This window comes from Sinohyriopsis cumingii, unplaced genomic scaffold, assembly GCF_028554795.1.
Source record: "Sinohyriopsis cumingii isolate HCF-2022 unplaced genomic scaffold, ASM2855479v2 utg002441l, whole genome shotgun sequence".
Classification (NCBI taxonomy): Eukaryota; Metazoa; Mollusca; class Bivalvia; order Unionida; family Unionidae; genus Sinohyriopsis; species Sinohyriopsis cumingii.
The window spans coordinates 259,837-280,040 of NW_028316212.1; the positions used below are offsets into that span (position 1 = coordinate 259,837).

The 20,204-nt window shown below is 43.3% G+C and overlaps 1 protein-coding gene across 1 annotated transcript in view; it reads right to left on the reverse strand.

The window, feature by feature from the left end:
- LOC149770732 (uncharacterized) overlaps positions 1–19,125 on the reverse strand; it is a 113,415-nt gene extending 94,290 nt beyond the window's left edge. Inside the window, exon 1 of the mRNA XM_089949187.1 lies at positions 18,914–19,125. The gene's annotated coding sequence lies outside the window, so the exon portion shown is untranslated. The remainder of the gene's footprint in view (positions 1–18,913) is intronic.
- Positions 19,126–20,204: the final 1,079 nt, after the last annotated feature.

Below are 20,204 nucleotides of genomic sequence, written 5' to 3' on the forward strand. Positions count from 1 at the left end.
AAAGGCGTTTAGCTTCGTCTCCCCACTCAGATTCAGAAGAGCTTAGATAAGATGGATCTCTTGAGTGGTTAATGGTGGACAAGAATGTTCACGCAAGTCTTTATACCACTGATGCAACACGACTTCGTCCGAGATGAGACTCCAAGCTTCGTCCAGATACTCGTTCAATTTTTCTTCTTGACTCAGCATGAGGCATTTATCGTGTTGAATTTGACTGGGATGATCGTTTTGACATCCATAGCAATCTTTCTTGATCAATTCCGTCATTTTTTCGACCAAGTGTTTGGCAAAACAGGAGACTAAATGGGCTTCTTGTTCTGGCCATCTTGACTTCATCATGATAACTTCTTCGTCTTTGTCTTGAGATTATTCTTTCCCGGTCTCCTCACATTCTAGCTTCAAAGTTTCTCCACTAGGCAAAGAGGGATAACAGTCTTCCATGGCTTCTAATAGTCTAGAATGACTTCTCTCAAACTGTTGATTTCTATGGTATTGTCAAATTCTGCATACAGGAGGACGTTCACTGTGTGATCTGGAGGTGGATTTGCAAACTGAAGTTCCACACGAATCTGACCCGATTTTATAGGATGGAAATGTCCCTCGTCGCTGCCTTGGTTAGGAGTGAAATGAAAACCCCACAAAGCATAGCCTCCTGCATAATCGTCGTACGAAATACCGTGACTGGTGTTGGTTCCTAACTGTCCCGTGGCTTCGTACAGGGACAAGTACGATCTCAAATAATTCTTCGCGACACCAAAGTTGGGCTCAAAGAGTCGGGTACACAAGGTCTTGCCGTCGCGACTGACTTCGATCTTGGACACATTGTAATGTTGAAACTCAAAAGGATTTTGATCGTGGGTTCCGTTGAAGGCTGAATTCCTGACGATACCAGCAATCAAACGCTTGGGTAACTGTCCTTGGAACAGATGATCTTCGATCATAGAACGCTGTCCAGCGGGAATGGTGAACGTTTTCACTTCTACGCGTCGTATCGGATACTTGGCTCCGTTCTTCTCAACGTCTGACTAACGTCGTTTCCCACTTTATCTAACACTTCCACACGACGCACGTAAAGTCGGGCTTCTTGAATGATAGTTTTGTATTCATTGGCATGGGCCATCAAATGAAAAGCGGCACTGCTACGATTCAGTCTCAGACGGATATCCACCCCGTTCAGCAAATACTTTTCTTGTAACCACATGTCCAAATGCAAACGATCCATCAGTTCTAAACTTCGCCCTTGCAGAAGTTTCTTACGACGGTCGTTAAACCCCACATTGTGAGGATTGTCATCTTCTGTCAGGACTGTGTAGCTAAACGTGGCCACACCTGCCGTGTCAGGTTTCCACACCACGCAAACATCCACATGAGTATTCTTAGCTTCTTTTCCGTACGTCAAGAGACTTTCCAGGTAGGCACGATATGGGTAAGTATCCATGCTGCTGCTGACCAGTTTGTTATTCAAGTACAAGTCCACTTCGCTGAACAAGGAATGCATGAAATTGTTGACAGGAGCTACTCTAGCATCGCCTCCTGGATTGGTGATGTCCGTTTTGATCACTTTGACTTTCAAATACAGGTAACTGCTATTCAGATCGATGTAATCTTCGGGCTGACCTTTGATTTCAAACTCGATGGGAGCGGAATCCGTCAAAGAGAAGACGGGGTGAAATTCCACCCATTTCGATTCTTGCATGGTCATCATGGTGGGTGGCATGGCAAACAGATCCAGTTCCGACTTGGAACAAGCACAAGACTCTCGGTGCATCATTTTTTTCTCTTTCTCAATAATCGAAAACGTCTAAGTCTCGAACGGTTCTTCTTTTATTTGCCTTTCTAGCTTTAGACGTGTGAAGTCTGGTGAAAGGGTGTTTTCTTCGTCGTCTCTTTCTGCCTTGTCCTTGCTGAATGCCTGACTCGGTAGCGTGCAGGGCATTTATAGGTGTGTCTCGTCGGCCCAAAAGGTCTTTACCCGTTTTCCGCAAGACATTTTTGCCTGCCCTCATGAAGGCTTCTTTTGGGTTTTGTTTGTCGATGATGACATTTTGGAGAAATTCTTTGCCTTGTGTCAATGCCGCATCTTTCAAGGCGTGCAATCCGCGTGTCACCATCGGTTTCAATACAGGAGCCACCGAACGAAAGGCCGATTTTAACATATCTCCTAAACCGTGTCCTCGCTGTCGAGCAACCCCTCGGTACACTGGATACATGATTTACGAGTCGTGAGAGAACCGTTTTCGAATATGGAGTTTCACCGTGACTTTTCCTTTGGTAAATGGAATATTTTGTCCCAGATCTCCTTTTATAGCAATGCTGACCGTGTCCAAATAAGACTTACTGACAGGCAAATAGTGAGGATGTACAAATTCGCGGTGAACGTGGTAAGTGTTTCCACCTTCCTCGTCAGCGGTCGTGGCAGAATCCACTTTGAAAGGAATGACACGCAGTAACGGTGCGGAGGTGTGTCCCACCACGTTGTACTCCACCACATCGGAGTACACAAACATCAAATTCAGTCCTTGGTTCAGTTCTACCGGGGCACGAAATAACTTGCTAAAAGACTCGTTGTCGTAAATGATTGGTAATTCGTTTTTCTTGAGCATGGCCATTCTCATATCCATGTCTCCGCCCAACATGTCAAACAATTCAGGACAAAATAAAATGGACACGATTTTACTCCCGTCAAATTTCATCAAGAAGCGACGAGCTGCTTTGTGGCATTCCATGGTAACACTTTGTTTGACACTTTCCAAAGCTTTCAGAAACACGACATTAAACCTGGAGGTTATGGTGCTCACCAAATGTTGACCACTAAAATAATAGCCTGGGGGAACGAACAAGTGACAGGTGGTGTACTTTTGATTTTTTGTGCCAGGGGTTTTCTTGTCATATTTGCCATAGGTATCCAAGTACTGTTGCAATTGTTCGTCATGAACTTCCACATCAAAAAAAATTTGATTGGGAAGGACATTGAGGACTTGAGTCTGGTGAATGATTTCTGCTAAAGCCACTTCACAATGGGCTACGTGATATAATTGGATTGTCTGAGGTAATTTGGCCGTGTAACAGCACAACGTATTCTTGGGAAACACCTCCATGGAACTGTCACTGGGTAAGGTTAAGTAAAATTGGTTGTAGTGACTCATAATTCCAGAGTTCTGTGGCTGTACGAGGGGTTACTGGACGCCAGAGGCGTGTCTCCGCCCAAAATAGGGTTGTTGTTGTTATTGGAGTGGTGACTGACACTTGCACTGGACACAAGGTTCCCGTTGTTCCCGTTGGAAGAGAATTTCAGGGAGGGATTGGGAAGCAGGTAACCGATGCAACTGCTTAATAAAATGGTCCATAATTGTTTGTCTCCTTGCTGCAAACTCAAATTGGCAATGGCTGCCCCGATGACACAATACAATGATTTAGCAGAAAAAGACGATTTGCGTTTTAGGCACACGTTCTCCACACCACACCCACAAGGGTTGTTTCTGTAAATCTTGCAGAGAAGAATTGGGTGAAGGAGTGGTCGACGTAGCTCCGTCTATGTGAAAGGGCATGATGGTCACTTCTTTTGATAGTCGATGACTTGCGAAGCGTCGATCCAAGAATCAAAACTGGGTGGATATCCTTTCCAACGTACTTTGACTTCTTTGACACGTCGTTTGCCCACTTTACGGGTTCTGCGTTCGAGAATGCTTTCGATGTCGTACACGTCGTCTTCTTTTTTGGTGACACGTTGTAACTCGGGCAAATAAAACGTTCCTTTGAACACTTCTCCGTTCATGTCTTCTAATTTATAGACGGCAGGATGACGACCATGCACTCGTCCAGTGACACGAAACAATTCGGTCGTCCAGTTAGGTAAGTAACCTTTGTCAAAAGTGCGTTTGGTTTTGCCAGTGCGTACCCAATCTCCTACGGTCAACACTCCACTTTTCTCGTGGACAGCCCTCGTCGGGGACGTACCAAACAGGCGCTCAAACACCAACACTTCGTTTTCGGGAGTCACCTCTTGCGGGGCATGCCCAATGCTTCGATGGTAAGATTCGTTGTACGCTTGCACCAGGTGCGGTAAGATGTCGATGTACTTCAGAGTGTGGTAATGCGTAAAATATTTCTACATGCGTTCTTTCAAAGTGCGTTGAAAACGTTCCACGATAATGGCTTTAGTTTCGGGATTCTCGGTGGTAAAAAAATGAATGTCACGTTTCTTTAATTCTTTTTGGAAAGCTTGGTTCAGAAATTCGGTACCTTTGTCCGTTTTCCATCGAAGAGGGTGACGACCGCTTTGTTTCAACACCCGTTGCAGAGCTCGTACTAACTCGATACTCGATTTGGAAGTCAAGGGCACGACCCAGGCAAATTTGGAAAAGACGTCGATGACACAAAACAAATATTTGTACTCGCGATTGTAGCTGGCCAAATCAAAGACATCGGCTAAATCGGCTTGCCATTGATGATCGATGCCTTCCACTCGGGTGAGACTCCTGGAAAACTTACGTCGAATGGGTTTGTGTAAAGTGTAAGTAGCTTGTTCTTGTAACCATCGTTGCACTTGAGGTAAACGGAGACTTTTCAGTTGCGTTTTGGCAGCACGATACAATTTTTGAACTCCATCGTAACCTGCAGGATGGGAGGGATCGTAGTAAATGCTGGCTAACACCTTCTCCATTTTGTGTTTGTGTGTTAGTAAGACACCCACTCTTGGAGGATGCTACTCTTTTTCTCTTGGGGTATTTTCTTGGATTGCAATGCTTTGCGTGTGCGACCGGCAATAGGTGTCGAGGAGGAGGATATCGGAACAGGGGATATCGGTTCTTGTTTCACTTCTGTCTTCACTTCTGTCTTCACATTCTTTTTCTCTTGTGATGAAGAAGGGGTGGCATCATCTTTTTAATCCATCCAATTCTGGAAGTAGGTGGTGTTGTTAATTTGCGTACTTTTTCTGGTGGAGTTTGAAACCCTTCTTCTTCTTCTCCTTTTTCTATCTTGGTCACTGATACTGGTGGTGGTACTGGTGATGGTGCTGGACTTTTCATCAAGGTCTTAAAATCTTTCAGAGTGGGAAGAGCTGTTTCGTCTGAGGTTTTCTGGTGAAAGAGTTGCAGTCGTTGCAAGAGTTGACCATACTTTTGCGCTTTTTCTGTTTCGGACAAATCTTGGCGATCTATCAAGGACTGCAATTCGTGTTGTAACTGGGACATCTCGTTCAAATTGGGATTGGGAGGTAAATGCGGGGTGCGTTGTTCTTGCCAACGATGGTATTCCATCCATCGTTTGTAAGGTACTAAAGCTAGTTTTCATCCCTCCATGGGCTGCCAAGGGTCGATTCTGAGATCTTGGGACTCCAGAGGGTCTTTTTATCTTGCTCCCACCAGTCCTCCCAACATGGTTCCCAAGACTCCTTTCAGAAATGGGCCTAACAAGAGGGGTAAAATTCCTCCACGTTGGACCAACATCTTCATTTTTGACGAATGGGGATTTTCTTTTGAACCATTTGGCGAAGAACGTGACGATGTTTGCCTAAGCATTGTTTCTGGTGTTTGGATAAAGGGATCGTGCCTTTCAAGACGTTCAAACAACATTCGCACACGGTATCGATAACCTCTTTGGAGGCCGTTTGAATGAGTTTTTTTCGTAGAGGTGGAGAAGCTTTGGACAGGACAAATAACATGTCCCCATGTTTGACTAAACGAGGAGGCAGTCCTTTCCTTTTCTTTCCTTGGGGTTGTTTAGAAGAGGGATGTTTTCTGGAGGGTGACATCTTTGAGTCTTCAGCACCAAAAACACTGATACCCCTACTCGGTCACAGGCCTTTTTTATACTGGAACGCGTCGCCACTGATTGTCCTTACGTCGTATTAACTTCAGGACAGGCATGACACGTCGTGCAGGGGTACGCAACGGACTAAATCGAGCCAGTTCTTGCTTGGACAAATCCAGTAAACTTTGTAACATGCCCGATCTTTCTTGAACTTTGATTTTGGGAGAAGGTACTTTGTGAGCAGCGGCCACTGCCACTAAATTGGAGGGTCCTGCTACTGGAGAAGTTCTTGGGGTTATCAACGGAGAAGTTCTTGGTGTAGTCAACGTCTCCAAGTACTCTTCGGTTCTTGGTGTCATCAACGGAGAAGTGGATAAACCTGAGGCTACCGGAGACGCGGTCACCGCCGTTGCTGGTCGAGGTTTGCGAGTGTAAGGTTGCGTCCTGGCCAAAGTGCCTCTCTTGCGATTAGTTTTCTTCTGTGGGCTTTTCTTTTTCTGGGGACTTTTTCTCTGTTTCTTTTTCTGGGGGCTTCTTTTCTTTTTCCGGGGTGGTGACTGGTAAGAGGAGGGTCCTGCCACTGGAGAAGTTCTTGGAGACACGGGTCTCCTTGGGGACTTGGCCTTGGCACCGTGACTCTTTTTCTTCTTCTTCTTGGAGCTTCGTTTGACTTTTTTCTTGGGGAGAAGTTTGGGAGCATTAGGGTCCCATCTTAAGAGAGAGCGAATGATGACCCCTCCTAGAGTACCGCTCTCTCCAGGTTTCAAAATGATTTGTTTTTTGGTTTGAGTGTCGATGCGGGGATCGGCCAGTTGGGTCAAAGCGACTTTGTTTCGATCAAAAAAGCGCTTGGTTTGATGAGGCATCTGAATGATTCCCTGGAGTAATTGACGTGCTGTCACCGTGAACCATCGTAAGACTTCTTTGAGACTAGCTTCCAAGACACGAGCACGTATTTGTGTAATTTTTTTCTCGACTGATGCCATACAAGGCAGGAATCAATTTGACGGGAAGATGCGACTGAATTGACGTCATGTTGACGTTGTGTGAGACAGACGAAAAGTGTCTGAGGTTTTTATAGATTTTTTTTGTTGAGTGAAGTTATGTGGAGGACGGAGACGTGTACAGGACAGGCCCTCCGTCTTGGCACCAGTGGTGAAACAAGTGGGTACGAAATCGCAAATCATCGGGGGCTGTAGGTTTCAAATCGACGAGTAAATAGGCATGTGGAGTTTGAGTGGCATCGTCGTACGCCTGAGGCAGCCAAGGCGTTCCTAACTGTATGGCTAAGACTTGCACTTGCGATTTATCTCGAGGGCTTTTAAACAAGACCAAGTAATGCGCATTGAGACTGATGGTGCGATGGGCTTTAGTTTGTTGAAACAAATTTTGGGTGATGTAAACGACACTGGCATTACGGTGATGCCCTTTGCGCGTGAACCACAGTTTAATTTTTTCTTCGTCTTCTCCTAACATGTCGTCAAAAATGACCAAATGGGTTTGACGGGAGTCAGAGTCGATGCCGTCGTCTTCTTTAGGAATGCCTTCCACAAACACGATGGAATCGCCTTGACTTTCTCACAAGAGGCTGTACACCGATTGCCACTCTTTGTAACACAACACGATGCGTTGAGGTGGACGATCGATCAAATGATGTTTATGTTCGATCAAACGTTTGACGAATTCGGTTTTGCAATGAGCATGTTAAAGGGATGGCGAAGATACAAAGCCTCCCAACTGGCACGATCTAAGTGTTCGTCGATGACTTTGACAGTAGAGGAAGAGGGAGCAGAGACGGCAGAGGTAGCCATAGTGTTAGGAATGTCACTTGTGACACGAAAACAAACAAGACAAGAGTTCATATACTTTTTTCAGAACACGTTTATTGAATGTTTTAAACATGAATACGAAATACAAAAATACATAAAAGCCAAAGGCTTAAGTACAACGATAAAAGGCACATGATAACCATCAACGTGGAATAAAAACAAGTGTCTGTACAACATGTTTTGGGTAATGTTCTGACCAGTTCTATATTGGGTAAGGTCACACAAGTGTCCTCCCGAAAGGGTCTTTCAGACATGTCCACGACAGTCCTGTCTTGGGTGACGGGTTCTTCTGGTACTGTCACTAACACAGGTTGAAAAGTGACTTTTTTCCTTGAACAACTCTCGTGCATACTGGGCCACTTCTTGGGTCCAAGCCTCAAAACCCCCTTTTTTCCAGGCACGGATATCTGTCCAGTGGGGGTGTAAGTTACAAGCTACACACACATCGTCATACACGTCTTCGGTAGCTAAAAGTTCACGAATCTTTTTATCCTGTTGAGGTCGAGAAGTATCCAGATGAAAACGCAAGGCTTTGAGCAAAAGGAGTCTCTTGTGACCATTTAAGGCCATTGGGGTGGTAAGTACTGATCGTAAAGAGCCCACAAAAAATCGTCTGGTAAACGAAATCCCAGAAAACAAGTCAATAAGACACACACTATGCGTCGTCCCAAATCGATTGCATACAGTTCTTGTAATAATTGATGGTAATGATCCACGGTTTGAATATGGTCAGTGAGTTCCTTCCACGGAATCTGTTCAATCACTTGTGACATAAGCCGTGGCATGGATTCTTGATTGTATAGTCTCTTTCTTTCGGAAGCAATAAAGGTAATTTCTAACTAGACATCTTCGTTCTCCAGTAGGGAATCTAAGTGCTCCAAACTGTAACCTAAACTTCAAAGTTTGTTTAGATGTTTCGTCTTCCGCAAAGCAGATTCCACGTAAAATATGTTGGTAATCCTTTTACTCGTCTTCCTCAATACGTTGCTCTAGGTGAATCTCGAAGTAACCAAAATTACGAACATTTAGTTCATTCACTAACTGAAAGTGTTGAACAAGGTCTGACCACTGAAACAATTTCTGACGAACCAGTCCTCTTATACCATTCAGATACCAGTGGTTAAAGATCTGGTGACGTAACGGATGCAATTGTTCTTTACGTTTGACTTGTATTTTGACCAGCTCTAGGTAAATGCGTTCTCTCAACTCCACAGGCAAAGCACGAACGTTCTCTTGTAAAGTATCCATGAATAGGTCAGTCCGTACAATTCACAATCTTCTCCTAAAGCAAAAGCAATCCACATAGTGAGTAATTTCTGACCACTGCCATTCAGGGTAACGTCCAAGAATCTCACTGAACTCTTTTGATGTAAACGGTCTTGAGTGATATAATAGGATGAATGCACACTTGACCCAGAGAAATCTAACACACTGGTTGACTTTTTTCACTTTCCTCTTGTGAATTTCTCGGCACAAAAGTTCTACAGTTACCCATTGAGATTTCACTCTGGCAAACCCCTGCCAAACTTCCTTGTAAATCTCTCTTGTAGTTCTTTAGGTAATGATTCAATATCGTTTTTGAAATGAAGTTTAAATACTGGTCTCGGTGATGTCCAACATTTGACTCCTAACCAATCTGGTTTCTTCTTCAACGACATGGTAAGTTACTTCAATGTCTCGGTCCCACTAAAGGTAAGTAATGACAATTCGGTGACCAACGAGTATGTTCTAGGTAGGCCGAATCTTGTGGTTCCCAGTGGTGAAGTGACACACCGCAACTGAAGCACTTGATTTTATCACCTTCGCCCAAGTAGAAAAATCCGGCTCTGGCTAATTCTTCGGGGGTCGGTCCTCCCAGATAATGAGGCCATTTTCCTTTGAACGATTGAAGACGATTATCAAAGTCGCAATATTCCGACAAACGCACAGGGAACGAATATTCGTCTTTCACAGGTTCAGGTTCGTTTCGAAGAGGGATGGGTGACATGGACAGGAGTTTGCTCAGGGCTGGATGACATCCGTTGTGGGGGGGGGGTAGACGTGAAGGTGAACATCCAATTTAAAACAAAACCCAGTAAAGTGTCCAAGAGGACGAGCGGCATCGCTTTCGCATCCCTCAGGTTTGGCACGCACAGCATCACTTTCCATGATAGGGGTAGTGAGAACAAAGTTCCCATGATGCTTTACGGCATCGCTAAGGTCACAGCGTACAGCATCGTTCGCATCGCAAGGCTCACAGTCGCATTCTACTTCAGAAGCCCCAAACTTGAATTGTGCCTGTCTAAACTTGTTTTGTGTTTCTCTGAAAGTATTCATCTTGTTCGCTTGGTCTTGGTAGTCACAATGAACTATCGATCTTGACCATAGCCTCTTTTTATACTAGGCGCAATGTAGTCTCAAGCTTGTACATCGTTCTTTTTTTATGTCCTGTTTTGGAAGGTACCGTCTCTAAGGTGCCGTCGTAATTGTACCGTAGTGCAATGGGTGGAAAGGCCATAGAAAGGTAAGGGCAGTGTGGAGACCATCGAGTATGTTCCAGAATAGCTGAATCTTTATAGATACATAGATTCATTCGTAATTTCGGGCCACAACTGAAACACTGTACGTCGTATCCCAATCCAGTCTCAGGTCCCAAGTAGACAAATCCTGTTCTAGCTAAAACATTCGAAGTAGGTAATCCTTTCCTATCCGAAGGCCATTTTTGAAACTTTTCCAATCGACGGGCACGATCGCAATAGTCAGGCAAGAAGACCGGAAAATGGTGGGGTTTGAACTTAGAGTTCTCATCGGGTTTTCTCACGGGATTCTTGTTGTGGCGAAGTCATCCTTCTGGTGAGTGGCTATCCTCTTACAACCAATGTTTTATACCGACATGTCCATACGGTAAGGTGAAATGATTGGGAAGTCGCACTCGCTTCTGGTACACGATTTGATAGACTTTTCCAAGGGTCGACTGACGATTTGATGAGTGGGTAAACGTACAATCTTGATCTTTTGATAGGTGGTCACTTTAAAGTGTTCATCTTTTCCAGACTGCAAGGCTTCTTTCAATACCTCAAAGTTCACCACTCGACTGGAACGATAATTCAGAGTCAATCCTTTCACTTTACACTTCGTGTGCACTTCTCCTTGTTTGTCCCGGTATTCATAGCCGTAATTTTTAGGACCGCCACTGACGAAACTTAGAATCTTGTCGTCGGGGTGCTCGTCTGTCCAGGCTCCTAAACGGTCTCCTTCGATGTCAGGGTGCTGTTGACTCGGGTGATCGATGTAAATGCAACTGTCCGTGTCAAAGTACAGGACGCGTTCCCCTAACAGTTCTAAAGTTTCGTACAATTTTAAGCGAGCATGAGCTGTCACGTAAGCCGCAATGATGACATTTCCAAAAGGGTCGTCTTGTACAAAGTCCAGATCTTCTTCGTAATTGACCAAGATCAAATCCTCGCGAACGACGTCCACGTGTTTCATGAATTTGGTTTTGTCGTAAATCATCTGAAAGTAGCGGGAAGGTTCTGTCAAATACTCCGTCTTGGGTAAACACGGTCGTTGTGCCATTTTTCCCCACAAGCAATTTAACAACACTTTGGCAAACGATCGTCTGCTTCGTTTTTCTCGATGTGGTCTAAAGTGATGCCTTCTTGTGCCCAGCATTTCTCTTTGAATTGTATTTGGTCTTCGGGAGTGTGACACCAGGAAGGATAGCCGCTGGCCTCATGCTTCAGTTTCAAAAAGGCATCCACGTAGTCTGCGAAAATGCCATTCTGCGTGGGGTCACCCTTGTGGTATTGTTGTGTCTTGGGAAAGTGACAAATTTCATACACTTCTAACAGTTGGTATCCCATGTCCAGAGCTTTGAACAATTCTACGCTGACCCACGTCCCCGTCAAGGCCCGTTCTTCCTGGGTGTGCTGACAAGGTTGGTCTTGGTTGCACGTTTCGGCACAAGTACGGCACAAAGGAAACATCAGTTTGCCTTGGCAATGGTGAGGTAAGACAGGATGTTATAGGTATGTGGGAGGCAAAACTTTGCTCTTGATCAAGCCTTCGTATTGTCGAATGTTTTCCAGGTCGATGTGTTCGGTGAACAATTGTGGGTGCCCTGCAGGAAAGCGACAATATTTGCACACGTAGGGATACAGCGAACACACGTCCAAGTATTTGATTTCTTCTCCTTTCTCTTCGTCGGATTGGTACAGCAAACAGGTGGCATTGGCCCTTCCTCCGCACAAACTATCCCTCGGGTTCAACGGGTCCATGAACTGGTAACTTTCCACGAGGCGTTTAAACTCGGGATCGGTTTTCAAAGAGTGATCGTACTCGTGTTCCCATATTTCTACACTTGGTATCCTTCCTGTTCTAACTTTAGGCATCGCTGACAAGTGTCCTGGTACAAGTCTTCCATGGTTCGTTGTAAAAACTGATTTTTAGTGTCACGGTCAGGGTAGCAGACGGGGCATCCGTGAAATAAGCAACCGTTAAACTAGTACACGATCTTGGGGTTTTCTAAGTCCCAACCATCGACCGAATGCGTTCCGATGGTCTTTTCGCCCCCTCCGTTGCGGGCATTCTGAATCCACTTGTCTTCCTTGTCGCACAACTAACGTAACCAGCGTAGGGCTTTGACCGAGTATTGACGTTTGACATAGTTGGTCGTTTGAGGACTGATGACAGCCACGGTGTTTTCAGGCATGAATAATTGCCTTTACACTAAGGAACAGGCTTTGGCAATGGTGCAAGCATCTTTCAAAGGATCGACCCCTCCGTGTTCCATGAACAGTTCTCGAAATTTTTCCACAGCATCGACGTAAAATGTCCACGTCGGAACGACAATACTTTAGCATTTCTTCCTGAAAGTCGAAAGGGTCCGAGGCGTGAGCCTGGTACCGAGCGTAGAAAGCTTCTCGTTGTTCGGTACGCATGTTGTCAGGGTCGTAATAGTGAGCCTCGGGTAAATGAGGTAGAACAGCGAACAACGAACATTTCTGTCATTCCAAACGTTTTAGGCATTCGGCTCAAAGGCATGGCCAAGTAACTTATCGAATCTTTAAACTGTACTTGTCCCACTTGCATGAAAATGATTTTGGCTCCTTTCAAAGTCACTTTAGGACGTTCGGTGTCATGTTCCGTATAGTATCTCAAAAGAAACTGTCCATCGTATCCGGAGAAATTGTGAGCCATCACCGTGGCATGGCGATGTCAATCTCGATAACGTTCGATGTCCTCTTGGCTCCACGTCTTGTCGATGGGGTTTAAGACCCATCGAGCGAAATCGGCTAGCGTGTTGGGTCCTCGAAAGATTTTTTCACGCCCTCCAGGAATCTTACTGCAGTGAGGGCAATGACTGAAAATAGGTTCTTGAATGCACTTTTCGCACGCTCGATGAGCCACGCAGAAATTAGGAATGTGAATGCCGGTCTCTTGCATGCATTCGAAATCGAAAAAGATGAAATTGCCTTTCTTCTGGTGACCGTCCTCTTTCTCTGGTTGGGGTTGGTATTTTTGCACGTAGCATTGGTGTTCCAAGTCCACGATGTGGTGACAAATGTGACATTTTTTCTTTCCTCGACATACGTGTGCCTTGGCACTGTTGGTACATAGGCCTTGTCCACAGGTAGGGCACAATCTCAGGAGTTGACAAGCACATTTCTGCTGTGAACCTTGCGTCTTCAGATGTTGTTGGTAACAGGCAGGGCTGACAAACGTGCGCAGACAAGCTGGACAATGCACTGGTTCTTGCCATTCGCTCAGACAGGGTTGAGAGGCCAAACATCCTGAGCATTTCGATCCACAATGCTTGTGTTGATCTCGATTGTTATAGCCATAGTCACATTTCTCACAATAATAAACATATCCCAGGAATCCGGTGATGCTGGTAATGGTATCGAAATGTTCATCGTGATGATAGACATAAATGTATTTTCCATCCTTAAAGTCTTTCCCTCGAAACAATAGAGGCCCACGCATTTCTTGAGGGTGCACTTTCAAAGTGTAGCGTGGAGCTAGGGCATCTTGCAATTTTTTCATCTCAGGAATGTCACAGGGTGTGTCTTTGGACAGACCAGCTTGTTGCAACAGGAGTTCTGCTTCACTTCGTTGTTTGGCTCGGTCCGACTGTTGAATAGTTTTCCAGGCTCTTTTCCAATCTGCCGTGTCGTTCTAAACACATCTGGTCTTGAGGGTTGTTAATTCGGACGAGACTCTTTTTGGTGCTGCGAAGGTTGTTCACTAATAAGATCTTTTTGCGTCCAGTCCCTTGAGGAGGAGAGACGTGGGTCATGTCCAGTGTGGCTTTTCCATCGGTGATGTCAAACTGGTCATTAGATTGTTGCACGTGTTGAATCTTGTCCATGACTTTGGAAGCGGTCAATTCTTTAGGGCTGCTAAACTCGATCCAAACAGGGGATTTCAAGCCGTAGTGATGTACGGAAAGTCTCAAGCGATCGTATTCTTTAGGTTGACATTGTCGCTTGAGTGTGGTGAGCAAAGAATCCCACATCTCGGTGATGAACCCTTCTGCTTTCTCTAACGGTACTTCGAACTTGAAATCTTTAAACTTCACCGTGTATTTGTAAGCCGTGGTTCTAAATTTTTTAGAGGGACGCTTTTCCGTCTCTCGAATGTCATAGTACTTTTCAGGGTTGACTAAGGGTGGTGAACTTTGTTTAGAGGGATTGGATTCTGGTTCACTCATGTCCTCTTCAAAATCACTGGCATGAATTTGTGCCAAGACTTCAGCCCTGGTACGAGGCGATAGATCACGTTTCTGCTTCTTATTTTCTTCTTTCTTCTCAAATGAATTGGATCGTTTCATCTTGATAGCAAAAAGTCAAATGACTAAAGTTTAAACACCACGGACTAATTTATAGTCATGGCAGACCAGCGTTTATAAAAGGGTATGTGTCTTGTCCTTCCACTATTCATTTCACTCTCAAACCGAGCACAATGATGGAAGAGACTACCCAGATCGAACGTTTCATCTGAGCTTTGCGAGGGGTCATTAGAAAATTCTCTTCAGACCAGCCGACTGACTACTCTCCTTCCTTGCGAGATAAAAGTCAAGATACTTGCTATATCTGTCAGAAGAAAGGGCATTGGTCTTCAGAGTGTCCAGACCATCAAAAAAGAAAAAAAGGGGTTAGAAAAGACTAAAGTCAAGATACCTGTCATTATTGTCAAGAAAAAGGACATTGGTCTCCAGATTGCCCAAAAAAAGAAAGAAGAGGAGCCAGAAGAAGAGAGGGATTCTTCAGAGGAAGAAGAAGAGGAAGAAAGCAGACAGGTGAAGAAAAAGAAACAGGAGAAGAAAGGAAGAAGGGAATAAAGTGAGGAGGAAGACGAGGAAAAGACTGACGGTGAAGAAATTTAAAAAACGGAGAGACTAAATAATGAGACAGAAGAAGTGTATGAACTTTTTAAAGTGATTTGTTGTGAATTGTGAATTGGATTGTAAATATTTATAAAAGAATAAATTAGGTATAGAAGGTAAGTGTCTTTGAGTTTTGATTTCAAAATAAGAACGTACACTCACACACTCATACACACTTACTATAGAGTAAAATGTTTGGGATTTTTTTGAGTTATTGGCAACTGAAAGTCTATCTCTTTTCGAGAGACTTGGGTGGCCCTGAAAAGGGCCTTTTTTGGTGTAGGGGTGAGTTTAAGCAATCAACTTTAACTGCCTTAAGCCTTTGCCACGGCCGAGGCCTACTTCTGATGATGATGATTTGGTTGAAATCACTAAGGGTGGTACGGTAGGCTTAGTCACAGGTTGGCGTGTTTAGCTCGGGAAGGACGTATTCTCTTCGGTCGTAATAAAGAAGTCTGATACATTTGTTTCAGACTTCTTAACTCCGCTAAAATGTCTAACAGTACCGTGACTGTTTGATTTTCACCTTCTTGTTTCTTTGCTGCTGCTGCTTCTTCTTCTTCTTGTTTTTTTTTTTTCTTACCTCTTCTTCTTGCTGTTGTTGCTGTAGGAGAAAAGCTTGTTCCGCTTCCTTTTGCTGTTGTATAAATTTCTCCAATTCTTCTTTCTGTCTCTGTCTAAAATTCGCCACGTGCGGTAATGAAGAAGGTGACGAAGGTTCCGGAACAAATTCTTGCGAGGTAAGAAAATCCAAAAAATCCCAATTTACCTGTTCTGAAAGTAAGTCCGGGTTCCCTTGGGTGGTCTCCACTGCTGGTGCACCCCAATTGATCGTTTTCTGAGTTTCCGACATGTTGAACAACTGTCGCATGAATTGACTGCGCACAGGTGCTAGCGAATCTATAGAGACCACGTGACGTCACAGACTGCTCTTTTCGGATTGGATGCGGACTGACTGAATTTTGTAACGCGTGTTTGGATTGGTCAATGAACTCAATCCGTTTCAATCCTTCCTCTACCTATAAATAAGCGCGGTTCACTGCATTGATTCACCTGTTCTCGGCGCCTCAGCATGTGGACTGACGTTGAATCTTCCACCCTTGTGTCAACAATGATGTTTAGGACGGACATACCGATGTATGTCCGATCCGAATGGACAGTTGTCCATAGGACCGCCACAAGCCTATGGATACGTAGGATTTACGTGGAAAGGCAAGGATGCCTCAAAAGAGTGTTAGTGTATGGTCCTACCATTAGACGAAGCCTAAGGACAAGAAGAAGTCACAGATGCCCTTTATGTTAAGGGCATATATAAACCCAAAGGCCCTTTTCAGGGCCACCCACATCTCTCGAAAAGAGATAGACTTTCAATTGCCTATCCTTTTTTATTTTTATTTTTATTTTCTTTTTTAAAAACTAGAGACCCCTCCCTGTTTCAATTTTTTTTCGCCTGTTCCATTTCTATAGACCCATCAGGTCGGGACCGTATTAAAATAGGGTCCCGACCCTGTTCCATTTCCCATTGTCGCTCAAGAGACCCAAAATATATTCCCATGTTAATTTCCCATTGTCGCTAAAGTGACACAGGGGTTTTCGTAATGTTAAATTTCCATTGTCGCCAAAGTGAACCAGAGTGGTTTTTAATGCTAATTCCCATTGTCTCCAAAGTGACCCTATTCACTACTACTATCAGTTTTATCAGCCATGCTAGTAAGGTAATGCTGAAGATCATCTTGAACAGACTGAATCCACAAGCAGAAGAAATAATCGCTGAAGAGCAGGCCAGTTTCCGGAGTGGAAGAAGCACGACAGAACAAATATACAATATTAGGGTTCTGTGTGAAAAGTACTCGCAACATCAACAAGACATCTATCATGTGTTCATAGATTTCAAAAATGCCTTTGACAGAGTGTGGCATGAGGCATTGTGGGCCACAATGAAGAAGTACAACATGGGTCAAAAGTTGACCAATACCATCAAGCAGCTGTACGCCAAGGCTACCAGTGGAGTAATTGCCCAAGGTTCTGTGGGGGACTGGTTCCAGATAACAGTCGGAGTGCGTCAAGACTGTCTCCTGTCACCCACGCTTTTACACATCTACTTAGAGCGCATCATGAGCGAAGCCCTGGAAAACCACTGTGGGACAGTCAGCATTGCAGGGCGTAACATCACCAACATCCGCTTTGCAGACGACATTGATAGGCTGGCAGGCAGCGAAGACGAGCTTGCCACCTTAGTGAAGAACTGGATGAAACATCTTCCAGATTTGACATGGAGATAAGCGCTGAGAAGACAAAGCTGATGACAAATAGAGGCAAACAAATCTCAACCAAGACTAAAGTCAGAGGACATGAACTGGAAACAGTGAGCCAGTTCAAATATCTTGGTTCCATAATCACCGAAGAGGGATCAAGAGCAGAAATTTTGTCAAGAGAAGCACAAACAACGGCATTTATGTCAAAGCTAAGACCCATCTGGAGACACAATAATATCTGTCTGAAAACTGAAATCAGACTATTGCTAGCACTAGTCATCTCAGTCTTTTTGTACTCATGTGAGGCCTGGACCCTGACAGCAGAATTACAACGAAAAATCCAGGCACTTGAAATGAGATGCTAAATGAGATGCTGCAGAACCATCCATGGCATCTCTTATATGGACCACATCACAAATGAAGAAGTGCGTAACACCATCAGGCGCAAAGTAGGCCAATATGAGGACCTCCTTACCACCGTCAAAAAGAGAAAGCTGAAATGCTATGGCCATGTCACTAGAGCCAACAGTCTATCCACAACAGTCCTGCAGGGCAGCGTCCAAGGTGGCAGAAGGAGAGGTAGACAGAGACAAAAGTGGACTGACAATATCACAGAATGGACCAGGAAAAGTTTTGCGGAGACACAGGCATTGGCACATGATCAAGACAAGTGGAGGGAACTGGTCAGATGTTCAGCAGCACAGTGCCTTGATGACCACACTTGGTCAAGAGACTGATGATGATGATGAGTTCATGTTGCTGATTTTATAACTTACTAAATAGTTCACATATAATTTTGCAAATGATTTCTAACTGGTACGAAAAACTCGCTTCACAATAAATAGGTTATCCCCATTCATAGTCCAGTATATCTAATTTTATAACGTGCTAAAAAAATCACGCATAATAATTGCATAATAAAATAATGTAAATGAAGAAATAAATTTCGTTTCGGTGAAACAAACGTCTCAACGATCAACCATGGTAATGAGCAAACGTCGCAGCGTTGCGTGAATCAGATTAATGTGTTTACATACAATATCATTATTTGAACCTCGTAGTGTTTGTTTATTCATAGCAGTGTGCGTATCACTGAGGGTGGGTTCGATTTTCACTAATTGTTGCATGCATTTCGATCTTGATAATATATGGGACGCGCATACTAGGATTAGCAGATTCGACAGATAACAATCTCAAGATGAACTATTTAGTTTATTTCTACATTGATATTTCATGCAGGACATATTATTGCCTTAGATGTATTTGTTACTTTACAGTGGTCAGCTTTTAACTATCGAATGAAGTACTTTAAATATATTTTTATGTATAAATATTTTTATAGCATGGCTCCAAGGTATATCAATAATCTGCTAATTTCATGTTCCAACATCAGTTCAAATAATCTGCAGCCTATTTCATGCTCTAATCTTCATTTGTCTAAATTCAGAACGATTTCATTTAACATATTCTGCAGCAGTGTTGTGAAATAGTATTCCTATTGATATAAAAAAAACACAAACAATGCATACATACATACACAAACACATACATACATACATACATACATACATACATACATACATACATACATACATACATACATACATACATACATACATACATACATGCATGCATGCATGCATGCATGCATGCATGCATGCATGCATGCATGCATACATACATACATACATACATACATACATACTTACCTGTAGACTCGCTTATTCACTTGCTTCGTTACGAAAGACGAACTGAATAATACCTGTTACCAGAATGACATTTGATAATAAGGAGTCGCGGTAACTCAGTAAAGTGCCAAAAGGGCAAGGACTCGAATCCTACCAACGGATAAGCCCGGTTGGTTACTGTAGTACATCCTTGGGCAAAAGAATTCATTCCAATCATTGCCTATATATGCCATGGTGGAAGTATACAGTTGTCATTGGTTATTCCTTTACGTTGTGCTTGTTCGTTAAATTTATTAGTGGCAACCATAATGTGGAGTGGAATCTCCATGTCACAAACGAACTGAAATCACAGTATTGATTTCAACCGCAAAGACAAGTATTACTATCATAAAACTGAACTGCAAATTTAGATTGCACGTACTGGTGACAAAACACTTTGATAACCTCTATCTTTGTATGTCAGACCAAGCAAGGAAGTTCGGTTAAAGACAGAAATGAGACTATTTATGCAAGGTGGCTGGTGAAAGCTGGCACAAAATGTGTAACCAGCAAACTCGACGAACAAATCCAATGCAATAAATGAACTACATGTCATATAAGAAAAGTAATTTCTCCTGAACATCTAGTGTTTTCATTCCTCAAAAAGACTCTGACAAATTTATAATTAGAGAATGCGATAGAACGAAATTGTCTAGAGGGTTGCTTTCGTGTCCTAAGTTTGCGCTTCCAATTTTGAGAGATATTTTCTATGCTTTAATTCCTTGCTGCCCTCCATTGATGATGATGGTGGTGATGATAATGATGATGATAATGATGATGATGATTATGATGAAGATTATTATTATTATTATTATTCCCTCAAGAGTACAGGTGAAATCCCCATCCTCATCCAAACCTGAAAAATTATGGGCTGCACTATACAGTGAATAGATATAACGATAAATAAATTAAAAAATGAAAGGAATCAACTGACGGATATATCAATGCAATAGACACAGGACGGTATTTTGTCTCTTTAAATCAAGTTACTGCAGATACGGTTTTGGTTTGATGTTTTATGGCAACATAATGATACAATGTACATATTATCTATACATATGTATTTATACAACATACTAATAAACACATAAACACATTTACAACTGAGTTATAATTGACTACATGACTCACGGTACTAATTCAACTCGCATATTAATCCTATGAACACACTATGATATTAAAATGCAATAACTTTCAAATTATAGCAAACTTACGGTATACACTGCCACTCCCAGTGGTCTTATCTACCTGCCACAGAGTTAGGCTTACACCA